The following is a 14,059-nucleotide window of genomic DNA, read 5'->3' as shown; positions in this document are numbered from 1 at the left end:
CCACCCCCCGTACACTTTCCTTCCCAGGTCCCTCCCTTCCCTCTTGTGATTGCTTTCTTCTCCCTTCCAAGTGAGACTGAGGTGTCCTTACTTGGGCACTTCAGCTTGTTGACCTTAAGGCTGGGTTTTCCTCATCCTTTTCCCCTCTTCTAGTGCTGTCTTAGCCTAATGTTCACTTCCTCATTTCACTCTTAAGACACTGACTATATGTTCCATGGGCCATCTTGCAGAGAAAGGGAATCTGAGGGAGCTGAGATCTGGAGCTGTGTTTAAATCCTCAGGCTCTCTTTAAGAACAACTAAAGATAGTTACTTGATCAGAGCCCCTGTTTATACTCTAAAGGTGACGTCCGCCTTGCATTGTGAGAATTCTAGCTGCTCTAGCCTGTCCTAAGTAGCTAACAAATTATTTCCTCTGTTGTTCCTTCTTACTGAAACCCAGCTTTAACTATAAGTCTCTGGGTATTATTCTAACAGTTTGGCTTCAGTTTGGCTCATGTTTGTCTGTGTGGTGCCTGCGTGTAACACACATACACTCTCTCCCTCTCCCCTCCATCCCCCCCCCTCTCTCCCTCTCTCTGTGTGTGCATGTGTTCATGTATATGATTGAATGCCTGTATGTACACATGTGGATGTCAGAGATCAACACTAGGTATTTTTCTCTGTCATTCTCTACTTGTATTTTATTAATTAGATGTGTTCTTAGACAATTTCATACATGTCCACTGACATGTATACTGTCCATTCTTCTCACTTCTACAGACTCCTACCTCAATATTACTCCATCCATCCCCCTCAATTTCTCTTTCACACTCCTGTGTGTATGTGTGTGTATATACATATATATGTGTGTGTGTATATGTGTATATATATATATATATATATATATATATATATATATATATAATTTTTTTTAATGATTCACTGAGTTTAATCAAGGCAGTCTGTGTGACAACTATGAAATTCTCTGTTTGATCTCCATATTGGCCCAGGTAGAGATTTCATTGCTGTTGTTTAACTAAACTGACACAGTATCAAGCTGTTTCCTGAATATCTGTGCCTATATCCAAAGATGTTCATAGCTCCTCAATTAGAGAATCCATCCCTTTCAGTGAACAATAATAAATACAGAGTCACAGCATTTCAAGATGCTGAGAATAAGCGACAGTTGTGGACTCAGCCCTAAACAAGACATTTACGCCACCTTAACTCAGAGTCTGCTACTGAACATGAAGCTCACTGACTGCTGGCCTGGCTGGCTGGCTAGCCTTCTGGGATCCTTCTCTCTTAGACTTGCCAGTGCTAGGGTTCCAGGTACAAGCCACCATGCCAAGGCATTTCTGTAGGCTCTGGAAACCGCACACAGGTCCTTACATGTGCTTGATTGTTATTATACCAACTAAACCAGCAGCTTGGGTTCTGGTCTCTCTCAACTTCTTCCTGTTGATTTTGGTTTTATTTAATGAACCCTTCTTCTCTGAAGGAGAGCGGAATCCTTTACTTCCAGACAGTAGCAAACAATGTGTCTCTCTTCAAATCCTCATCGTAAGAATTTTGAGTAGTTGGGAGGACCAAAACTGTCTCAATGACTACTGAGGTCTTCATGCTGATTTCTCTGGGGCATTTTACTCTTAATCCTTGAGAATGCTGAGCTTGGCTGACAATTTTCATCTTCCTTTTAGCACCTGCTCGCATCTGCAGTTACTTTGTGATCAATGCTGATGAGATATCTAATGGCTTGTCCTCGAGCTAACATCTGCTTGTATTCTGCTTTACTAATCCCATTTACCAGGATGAATTTGAGGACATATGAATCACTTGGAACTGTCCTTCTGGAAATTTGAATTTAAAACTGGCTCTGTCCATAGCCTTGTAGTCATTCTCTTCTCAAACCTTTCATTTCTACAAAACTGTTCTGCCTCACCTCACATTCCTAACCCTAATTCTTTCTCGTCTTTCAGTCTACTAAGGATCCCTACTTCATCTGTCCTTTAACCAGCTATTCATGTGTCTGTCTATACATTCACCCACATTGCAGGTACCACGTGTTTTCTGTTTGTCCCCCAACAGTCAGTCCTTATTGAAATTCCCATCAGTGCTTTCCATTCCTCTGTATTCACCAGTCAAACAGCTGTTGCATTTACCTGCTCTCCAGACGTTAGCCTTTCGGCTTTCCTTATATCTAGAGAACACCCTGGTGTTACCCCTGCCTGAGCCAGGCCTTCAGTGTAAATCTCATTCCTAATCCAGCCCTCTTTCTCTGAACTTCCCTCTGCCTTTAAACTCACATGCTGTCCACATTCCACTCTCTACCCCAAGCCATTAGGTAGGAATTCTGGATAATCTTTGCTGTTCCTCCTGTCAGGAAATAGTCTACATGCGGTGAGATCTGAAGGTGTTCCCTAACATTCATAGATTGAAATTTAATTGCCTGTGTGAAAGTAAACATGAAGACAAGATCCTTAAAATGCAACCAAGCGGCAAAGACAGAGCTTCCTTGAATGGAATGAGTGGTCCTATATAGGGGCTGAAAGGAACTAGCAGGCCCCATTTTGCCCAGCCTTCTATCAAGTAAGCCAAGCAATAAGTTACTGTGTTGGAAGCTGGAAACAGATATCGCCAGATAGTGACTCTGGTGGCACCTCGATCTTAGCTACCTCAGTTTCCAGAACTTTGAGGAATAATTGTTTATCATTAAGTTACCCAGTCTCAGATATGCTGATTTGGCCTCACTGTTCAACTAAAATAATATAGAAGGTAGACATTGTTTCCACAAGTATCTGCTTAAGTGTTCTGTTCCATATCTTCTGATTTCCACCTTGAGTCTTAGATGCTCCATTGGGCTTTCATTTATCCTTTTCAATAAACCCCTTATCCTTTGCCAACAAATTTCTCAAAAGCTTTTGTCTTTACCGGGCCTACTACTCAAACATTCACACCATTTTCATTAACTTTAGGTAATCTCTTTCTAAAGAGTTCTTATTATTTTTAATTACATGTATGTGCACATGTTTGTATGTGGATTTGTTATTACCAGTGCATGTACTGAAGGAGGCCAAAGACATTGCATCTGCTGGAGCTAGAAGTACAAGCAGCTGTTTGTGAGCTCTCGGATGTGGGTACTGGAAACTGAACTCAAGTCTCCTGGAAGAACAACAGGCATTTTTAACCACTGAACCTTCTCTCTCGTTCCAACATTCAGTAATCTTGAGGAAGATATTTTCACCCACTGTCTCTCCTAGCTAGCTTCTCCTTCCATGGTGCATAGCTGGAGACTCTCCCCTAGCTAGCAAAACTCCCACAATACCTGATCGTCAGTCTCCACTGGCAGGCTTCTTGGTACTGGAGATAATTAGTGCCCTTTTGTATTTATTTTTACTAGCTCTACCATTCATCTGGAATTTAGTCAATACCATTGAATTCCTGGGTTTACCCTATATTTCCCACATCTTGATCCTCCAGCTCCTCAGTTCTACTTGTACCTGTTGTCAGACATCTGATTACAACTCCAGGTCCATGTTGGAACATATCATTGCCATCCAATGACAGAATCACATTGCCAACACAACTTTGGAATAGGTCTCAGTGCCTTATGTCGTTGACTGCATCTAACCCTCCTGGACTGGCCGACAGTTCTGGTGTCCAGGTTGGATCTGCTATGACCTGTTCTGTAATTTGGAGTCTTAAAGTCTTTGCTGTCTTGGTTCTTCTGAAAAATTCTTTCCTGATGCTTTTGTACTCCTCCAACTACTTTTAAGTGTTCTGTAAAATCTTTTCTTTCTCTTCTTCTCACTTTGTGCCCATCTCTTGGCAGAACTTATCCACTCCATTGGCTTAAACACCAAGTCTACATTGCCAACTTCCAAATTTATAATTCCAGTTTTGAACTTTTCCCAAATTTTACATATGTAATAGGAACTGCCCACTGGATAGCTTTTTTGTTTGGACCCTACAGTCCATACTTTTAGAAGCAAGTTTATCTTTTATGCCCTCCGACACATCTTTTATGTCTTTTACCCTAGATAATGTTGCCTATAAGTTGCAGTCACTGGGGCAGGATGTGGCCTCAATCCTCACTTATATATGTGTTTATACTGATTGCTTCTGAATGGCTCTTGAATTTTCTCTTGGCCAGCAATACTCCTCCTGGACACCTCTGATATTCATTATCTCTTTAATGTTATTTCTCACATCAATTTGGATTTCATCTTCTATCAGAGAACCTTGTTTGTGCTATTCCTTAGCTCTGAAATCTTTGCTGGATTGAATAATTTGCCTGTAGAGTCAAATACCAACTTGTTAATGTGTTCCATAAGTTTCTTCAGATTCTGATTGCATCTCAATTTATTTTTCCTGTTTTTTGTGCATCTCAATTTTTGTCTTAATAGATATGTGACTTTGAGACCCAGGCTTTTTCCATTTTGTGGCTCTTCCATCTCCTGGAGCTCACAGTGTTTCATTAGAACCTTGCTTTAGAGGACAAGGTGAGAGTGCTCACTGGAAATCCACAGGAGGAAGACTTTATGGCACAGGTCATTGCCCCTGGCTACAACTCAGCTACATGGTAGAAACCAAGGACACCTGACATTCTTTAGCCTAGCTGAATCATGGAAGAAAATCGAAATGATTTGGTGAATCTGTGGTGGATATTCCCCACACTGGTGGTTAGTCTACAATGATTTGGCAGATCTGTGGTGAATATCCCCCACACTGGTGGTTAGTCTACAATGATTTGGCAGATCTGTGGTGAATATCCCCCACACTGGTGGTTAGTCAACAGATTTGTAAAAGGACAAGTGAGTGGTTACAGAAGAGGCAGCTGCTGCAGCAGACTGGAACACTTAGCAGGCTCTTAGGTTCCACACTAGCTTTGAATATTGTATTTTGAGAATATTGACAATATACCTTCAGATTTGGTTAGTACACAGTGTTGTTTAACCAAACATTTCCATCTGTAACATTTGCTATCTATAACTCTTAAGGACATTATACATTTTTAGAGATTAACCACTATCTAAAAAAGACTAATAGTGTAATGAACATCATTTAATGTATGTTCCCCACAATGATTTTAAATACTATTCAGCATGACTTCATGGTGTGGCCAGATGCCAAGGCCATTACTCTAAATTTGCTCAGTTAACAGTTTTTTGAGATCAGAGATTATGTGAAAAATGCAGTCACACTCTGTGAGTAGAAAGAGCATTGGAGGGTGGACAGTCAAACTCTAGACTTTTTTTCTGACAGAATAATTGATAGGACACTGTAGTTAAGATTTTTTTTCACCTTTAAAATTATGGATTTTAAATGCATTAAGATTGCAGTCTTCTAGAAATTTTTGTGCTTATATCCAGGATTTGTTGCAAAATGCCGGTTTAAAGGGGATGGTATGGTTAATAGGATAACAGCATGGTACTCAATGGTTAATTTGAATTTCTAAGTGAGCTATTGTAAATTAAATTGATTTGGTATTAGAAGGAAATCCAAGGGACAGAACTATCTAAAGCCATATGAAGTTCACTTTATTGCTGTCTCTATGGTCAGACCAAAGCACAACGATTATTGGTCCATTTGCAAAGGCTGCCCCTCCCTCTCCAGCATTCTTTCCATATCACATACCTGTCATGCTGCTAAGTGGTCCACTGCTGAGAGCAGCAAAGGCTTGTTATCTTAATAGTGTCACTCCTCAGGGTGCTACTCTAGTCTTGGGGTAGCTAGTCACTTATTGGCAGAAATATTGAGATAGCCTACTAAAGATATTTAGGGACTATGGAAAAAGGGCTGGATTAAAAATAAATGTGTGCAATTCTCAGTATAGCATAGGTGGCTTTGTCCATGCCAAAATTTACTTGTTTTCCTACCATCCCAACCATCACCAGTAACTGTAGCCCGCTTGCTTGCTTTTCTTTTCTTTTTATCCTCCTTCCTTCCTTTCTTTCTGTCTTTCCTTCCTCTCTCTCTCTCTTTCTTTCTTTCTTTCTTTCTTTCTTTCTTTCTTTCTTTCTTTCTTTCTCTTTCTTTCTCTCTTTCCTTCTTTCTTTCTTTCTTTCTTTCTTTCTCTCTTCCTTCCTTCCTTTCTTTCTTTCCTTCTTCAGATTCTACGATAAATCAAAGCCCTCATAGAATTCACATTGTTCCAGAAATTAACACCAGTAGATTCAACAGTGTACCTTAACTCAGTGCAATTTCTCTGTGAAGGTTCTGCAAATAGAGGGCACTTGGCAAAGGCACCTGTAATCTAGAACTTCAGAATCCAATCTGTCATTTGCTCCATGTGCCAAATTGGTCACATTTCTTAATCTTGCTCATTCCAATTTGTTAGTTATAAAATAGAAATATTTCAGCAGTTTATTTATTGGAAATTTATTATATGTTAGGTATTCTCATAAGATTGAGGATGTGGGTTGTAAACAAAATAAACCCACACTCAGGAAGATTTTATTCAAGTAGAGAAAATAAACCGAAGACACATCAGGGGGAATTGTTACTGAGCTCTGGCTTGAGTCTCCCATGGCACCTCTGTTCTTGTAATTTGTATCAGATACATCCAGTTGAGACACATAGAGTATAGCGTCAGGCAGAATATATTGCTAATAATGTGAGGCACTCTCATAGATGAGAGTTGGCTCTGATCAAAAGGACCCTTATAGAGGAAAACTCTCTCATGGAGTGGGAGTGGCTTATGGCCAGAAAGACCTTGTGCTAGCCTACTGGGTTAGGAAATCTTTTTCACCATTTTTCCACAAGTGTAGAATAGGCTTTCCTAAGGTAGGATTTTCTGCTCAGGTGATTGACATATCCATCTAGATTAACTTTTAAGGTAAGAGACAAGAACCCTATCTTTATTTTCCTGATGACTAGGGATGCTGAACATTTCTTTAGGTGTTTCTCAGCCATTAGGTATTCCTCAGTTGAGAATTTTTTTTTTTAGCTTTGTATCCCAGTTTTAATAGGATTATTTGGTTCTCTAGAGTCTAACTTCTTGAGGTCTTTGTATATATTGGATATTAGCCCTATATTGGATGTAGGATTGGTAAAGACCTTTTCCCAATCTGTTGGTTGCTATTTTGACCTATTTGAGAGTGTCTTTTGCCTTACAGAAGCTTTGCAATTTTATGAGGTCCCATTTGTCAATTCTTGACCTTAGAGCAAAAGCTATTGGTATTTTGTTCAGAAAAATTTCCCCCGTGCCCATGTGCTCAAGGCTCTACCCCTCACACCAGTCAGAATAGCTAAGATCAAAATCTCAGGTGACAGCAGATGCTGGCCAAGTTGTTGAGAAAGAGGAACACTTCTTCATTGCTAGTGGGATTGCAAGTTGGTACAACCATTCTGGAAATGAGTTTGGCAGTTCCTCAGAAAATTGGACATAGTAGTACCGGAGGACTCAGCAGTAACACTCGTGGGCATATAACCAGAAGATGCTCCAACATGTAATAAGCATGTAACACATGTAAGAGCATGTAACACATGCTCTACCATGTTCATAACAGCCTTATTTATAATAGCCAGAAACTGGAAACAACCCAGATGCCTCTCAACAGAGGAATGGATACAAAAATTGTGGTACATCTACACAATGGAGTACTACTCAGCTATTAAAAACAATGAATTTATGAAATTCTTAGGAAAATGGATGGATCTGGAGAATATCATCCTGAGTAAGGTAACCCATTATAAAAGAACACACATGGTATGTACTCTCTGATAAGTGGATATTAGCCCAGAAGATCGGAATTCAGAAAGTACAATCCACAAACCACAAGAAACCCAAGAAGAAGGAAGACCAAAATTTGGACACTTCGTTCCTTCTTAAAAGGGGGAATGAAATACCCATGGAAGGAGTTGCAGAGACTAACTATGGAGCAGAGACTGAAGGAAGGACAATCCATCCTGATATAGCTGTCTCCTGAGAGGCTCTGACAGTACCTGACTAATACAGAAGTAGAGGCTCACAGCCATCCATTGAACTGAATACAGGGTTCCCAATGAAGGAGCTAGAGAAAGGACCCAAGGAGCTGAAGGGTTTGCAGCCCCTTAGGATGAACAACAATATGAACTAACTAGTACCCTCAGACCTCCCAGGGACTAAACCACCAACCAAAGAGTACACATGGTGGGACTAATTTCTCCAGCGGCATATGTATAATAGAGGATGGCTAAGTCAGTCATCAATGGGAGGAGAGGCCCTTGACCCTGTGAAGGTTCTATGCCCCAGTGTAGGGGAATGCCAGGGCCAATGAGCAGGAGAGAGTGGGGTGGTTAGCAGGGAGAGTGGGGAGGGAACAGGGGTTTGTTCTTGTTCTTGTTTTTTTGTTTATTTTGGTTTTTTGGTTTTTTTGGAGGGGAAACTGGGAAAGGAGATATCATATGACATGTAAATAAAGAAAATATCTAAAAAATAAGAAACGAAGAAAGACATAAGAATGAAATAAATAAAAGATTTAAAAAAGTGATGTTTATGTATGTGTAATTTTTTTGTGTGTGAATGTATGCCCTGCATGTGTGTGTGTCTGCAAAGGCCAAAAGGGGGTGCCAGATCTCCCAGAGCTAGAGTTTTAGGTTGTGAACCATTTCATCATGGTCTTCTGGAAGAGCAGGAAGAGGTCGAGACTGCTAAGCCTTTTTTCTAGAGCAATAACCAATCACCAGAGTCCTGAGGTCTCTGTTCTTGCATTTACAAGCTGAAGATTGGCAAGGAAGGAATCCATCCTCACAGATCTTCAACGCTGCTAATGTCTGAGTAGCACTAACCAACCTAAGTGCCGTGGAGACAATCAAGGCAGAGGTAAGGCGGAGGTTGGGGTGGGATAAGGGTAGGGCTTGTTTCGGTGATATTTTATTAGGGGTAATCAAGGAAATGCCCTGAGTTAATGACATTTAAGTAAACATGTGAAGGGAGAAAGTTCTAACATATCAGAGAAAAACATGTTGCAAGAGAAAGAGAAGGCTCAGGTGAAGAGACAGGGAGCACAGTTGTTATTTACTGTCTCACTAACATGACAGTATGTAACAATGATCAAATGAAGTAACAGACAATTTGTGTGTGTTCATTATTGAATCTATTTCTTTGCTTTCCTGCTTTGTATTTTTATGGCTCATTATTGCAAAGCAAGCTATTTTATATTTTATTAAAACAGAAAGTCAGTGGAGAAGAACTTATAGGGGCATCCTGGCTAAAACTACAAGGCTCACCAGTCAAAACAGCTTCATCTGTATCTTCAAGGAAACTTTACCTTACAGAAGATGAATATGCAAAGGCAATCTGCTAGAGACAAGAACACAGGGCAAGGATTCTGTTAATGGTGGTTGCCCAAAGAATCTCCTTGAAGCTATGAGGATTTTAAGACTTAAGTGATTGTCTGTTTTTTGTTTAGGAGATGTTCACAGTTCCACAGGGTTGGCCTCCTCCCCTTCTCCCTCTTTCTTTCTCCTCTGTCTTGTTTTTCCTGCACTTCTGCATGCTAGGTTTGTGATGTCTTACACCATCTCAAATACTAGTGGTTGAAAAAGAGGAACCTGTAATGTTCACCGAATGTAGCTGAGAACATAGTTCTTAATGTGAAGTTCAAACATGTAACTAACACAGCAGTAACATTGCATAATTCTCTCAGATAAACAGTGGTGGGGGGAGAGAACTTCCTGACTTCTAATGTTGGGGCATCTCTGGTTCAAGTAACAAAGATGTTCATCCATCTCTTTTTTGTTTGTTTGTATAGATGCATACAACAAATACTCAAAATCATTTGTGCAATAAAGCAGATGATAGGTAACTAACTTTGGAAACAGAAAAGGGAAATGCGAGGAATCTGTTTATAAAGACAAATGCAGAGAATTACTTTATGTAGAGGCCAGGTCCCACATATAAACTCAGGGATGGTTATGGCTATTATTATTAGGTATATGGCTGGCTATTATGTGTTTTAAATATCACTGATAATTATAAACACATTTTCCCGGACACTAACTCATATCATGATTTGAAAAGCAGAACTGTTTTTTTAACTGTTGTTGAAAACAGGCTCCATGTTCCTTGATTCTCTTCTTTATTTGGAACTGCTAGTCCCACACTTGTAATGCTTTCTGATCTTCCGTTCTATTTGTTACTTTAGTGCCATGGTCTTATTATGCCTAGGGAAAGAAAGGAAAGCTCAGCCCTATAGAAGAACACTGGGCCTTGAATAGCTTTAATTTGCAGAAGAAATGGCTTTCTTGTCTGAGTCCTCCTAGGTCTCTCTTCTTGAGGTCACACAAGTGCTACATCTGTTCACTTTCCCCAACATTCCCAGGAAACTTGCCATGCCACAGGTAAGCTACAGAAAACTTATGGCACCCTAGGGTGTTAGCTCCAAATGGGAAGGGCCTGATTCGGCATGTCTGGGGTGCTGCACACAACCTGAGTTCAAATACTGACTCAGGTGCTGCTGGTGCAGGTCGTCTCAGGGCCATGCTGGCAAGCTCCGTAGTGATGAAATGATGAGTCGTCTCAGACAAAAGACTGGCAGGCAGCTTTGCTTTGAAGGAGTCCTGGAGTCCTGTGAATGTGCTGAGGGCTGGGAAAGGGTTCCCACTCAGAATGTTCCTTACATTTCAATACAGAATGGTGAGTTTCTCTGGTTAGAAGGAGCTGTGGCAGGCATGAAGGAAATAACATGGATTAAGCTGAGTTAGAGTTGAAGACAGATGCTTTCCCAGGCAGAGCTGGGCTTGGAGGGGGATCGATAGTTAATGGGGCTGTTCTGGGGACTATAGTAATGTGTCAAGATGCCTCTAAACTTAGTAGTTTTAAAGAAAACCAATCTTACAGTGTCATGGATTAGGAACAAATCTGGTACCTCACTTGAGAAGAATCAAAGGTTTGGAATGACTGTGTGGATGGAAACTGGAGTCCTCAGCAGGCTATTTCATTAGAGTCTGACACCTGGCTATCCCAATTTGAAGGCTAGAGTAGTAACTGGAGTGCATATGTACAGCCACTTCAAGTTTCCTTAACAGAGTGGCCTCACAGTAGTTGGATTTTTTACATGGAAACCCAGAGCTCCAAAGGAGTTCCAGAGAACAAGACAGAGAGCACATTGTAGACTGTGAGGCCCAGCCTTAGAAGTCACACTGTCCCTTCCACCATGTTCTGTCTGTTGAAGTTGTTACAGGGTCATCTGACTCAAGTAGAAAGAGGTTAAACGTCACTTCCTGGTACAGTAGCACAGTCACATAAAAGAAGAGCCTGTGGTATGAGGAATATTATTATACTTTTCTTTGAAACATAAGATTTGTCATCAAGATAATGGAAATGACCTAGGGATTTAGGTAGCTAGAAAAGAAGTAGGAATAAAAATCCGTAACTTAGTTGTAGTAAGCTTATTTAACACAAGATCATACAACAATGAAAATAGATGAACTACTGCTGTAATGGTAACACAGAGCTTATAAGTACTGGGTTCCCTAAAAGTGCAAGTTGCTAAATCCTCATTGTACATGTCTACTTTATAAACTTTGAACTCATTAAGCATCATATATGTGAAACACAAAGCACACTTTGGGGTAGTGGTGTTCTCTGGAGAAAACGGGCGAAGAGATGAAGAAACAAGACCTAGACACTGTATGTTCCTTGGCTTTACAGAGTTTACCTCTAAGAGGTACATGGTCCATGAGGGCTCAGCCTGCTCTATTCATTCAATGTGATTTTATAAATGTTGACTGAGTGATCTTATCCTTTAACAGATAGAAATTGAGAGGTAACATTAAACACTGAAGCACCAAGTGAATGAAGAATACAGTTGTGGTTCCTGAAGTGACTAAAGTTCGCTAAGAGAGGACATTGGCTATGAGAGCATATGACCCAGAAATGGAGGTTGGGTCTCTGTAAGGAAAATATATCTTAGAAGGGAGCTAAAGGATGCAGAGACACAGAAGCACATGGGCAAAGCAGGTTTCAAAGACAAGAAGGGCCTAAACTTTTCAGAGGTATTGAATGAACTTGGAACCCATATTGTTGTGAATAACTAGTGAAGAGTCTTGACAGGAACAGAAGGCTTAAATCACAAAAGGCATCATGAACTGTTTGTACTCATTGGGATTCTTGGTTGCAAGGACTAAAAGTGTGTCTTTATAAGCTCTGGTGAAAAATCGATTTGCATGATATATTTGTAGCAATATAGAGGGCCAGATGATAGGTGTGGCGGCAACTCACAAAGAAAGCTGAACTTGAGTGCTGCCCTGTCTCATCTTGGTTCAGTTTGTGCATCTGTCTTCTCTCTACAGATGTCTCTGCTTCTAAGAGTCACAACATACAACACGACCGCTGACCTCCTCATTAGATGTCTTCAAATCCAGGGGAAGAGACCTGTGAGTTATAATTAGAGTAAAATCCCAGCTGTCCTGGAGGCCACAGTGATGAAAGGAATCAACAACAGCTTTACAAGATGCACATCTCTACATTTGGACTAGTACTAGCTCCTGAAAGTAGTAATTAGGTGGCATACTAGTTACTCTTCTCATTGTGGCTATGAAGGACCTGACAAAACCATCGTATGGAAAGAATGTTTACCTTGGTGTTTATCATGGTGGGGACAACATGGCAACAGGAGCCTGGAGCAGTTGGTTCCATTGTATCTGCAGTCAGGGAGCCAAGAACTACAGCCCATGGGATGGTGCACCCATGCTTAGAGTGATGTTTTCTACGTCAGTTAAGACGATCATTTCAGCAAGGAAGCTGCCTTAAATTGTCCTTAGTATACATAGTCTTTATTTATCAAGCTTAGTCACTCTGCTTAGCATTTCTATCTCACTATAGCAACACCCGACCCCCACCCCCCAATCAAAGATAGAATTCATTCTTTCAATTTCCCAGGTTAAACCTCAGCCCATTTCATGATTCCTGCTTAATATCCACGACCCACCTGAGGCCTCCTTAAAATGTATGCTGGTTTTTGTTTTTTTTGTTTGTTTTTTTGTTTTTTTGCTTTACTTTCTACATGATGGGTAAGGGGGAATCTTCTTTTAAAGAATTACATGTTCAAAATTAAACATAGACATTATTATTTATTTTTATTGGGGAAAAAAGGGATGAAAGCTGCCAGATCTCACAAATGTTAGAAATTTCATAAAATTCCTGGAGTGGTTTTATGACTTCACTGTCCAATATACAGTAGCATCCTTTCTAGGCTGCACAGTTATTGATGATCTCCTGTAAGTCAAACTTTACATTTTTTTCTAGAAAGATTAGAAAGCCAACCGACTCACTCTCTGCTCCAACTTGGTGGACTGACATTTGAAAAATATTAATAGTTTAGAAAAGTTGGATGTAGCATCAAAGCTTATTGTTGATAATGTCATGTAAATTGTTCTTAAATTTTTTCATAAACTGCTTTAGACCTACTGTAAGATAGGACTAAAAGCTTGTGTTGTATAAATCTAGGCATTCTGGTAAACTTTGTTTTCTATAATTCCAAGACAAAAAGAAACAGAATATGATATATTGCAATGTCGTATTCTAGTTATAAAGTGATTGGTGCACTTGTTGAATACATTCTTGACAGAATTTCTATTCTGATTCAACGAAAACTGGATCCTCTACTTTCAGTTTGATATATCTCATAGATGTTTTTATGCAGTTTATTCTAGCTCCATGAATTTCAAAACAATTTCTCTTCAACTTTCAATCACCTTTGTAACCTTGGCATAATATATCCAGTGGACCTGAATCTTCATGTAAGTTGGCACTAGGGCAAAACAGTATTTTTTTTCTTGGGTATTTTTTATTTACATTTCAAATATTATCCCCTTTCCTGATTTCCCTCCAGAAACCCCTATCACATCCTCCATCCCCCTGCTTCTATGAGGGTGCTAACTTACCCACCCACCCACTCCCAACTCCCCGCCATAGCATTCCCCTACACTGGGGCATGGAGCCTTCTCAGGACCAGGGGTCTCTCCTCCCATTAATGTCTGACAAGACCATCCTTTTGCTACATATGTGGCTGGAGCCATAGGTCCCTCCATGTGTACTCTTTGGTTTGTTTAGTTCCTAAAACCATTTTTCTCCTCCTCCCCCTCCCCCT

General features: G+C 40.2%; 1 long non-coding RNA gene across 1 annotated transcript in view; it reads left to right on the top strand.

Moving 5' to 3' along the window:
* LOC116069598 overlaps positions 1–13,819 on the top strand; it is a 54,753-nt gene extending 40,934 nt beyond the window's left edge. Inside the window, exons 2-3 of the long non-coding RNA XR_004110056.1 lie at positions 8,684–8,787; positions 12,261–13,819. This is a non-coding gene — a long non-coding RNA (uncharacterized LOC116069598). The remainder of the gene's footprint in view (positions 1–8,683; positions 8,788–12,260) is intronic.
* Positions 13,820–14,059: the final 240 nt, after the last annotated feature.

This window comes from Mastomys coucha, unplaced genomic scaffold (genome assembly GCF_008632895.1).
Source record: "Mastomys coucha isolate ucsf_1 unplaced genomic scaffold, UCSF_Mcou_1 pScaffold22, whole genome shotgun sequence".
Lineage (NCBI taxonomy): Eukaryota > Metazoa > Chordata > Mammalia > Rodentia > Muridae > Mastomys > Mastomys coucha.
Note: the sequence above shows the minus strand (reverse complement) of the source record. Positions and strands in the feature narration are given on the sequence as shown.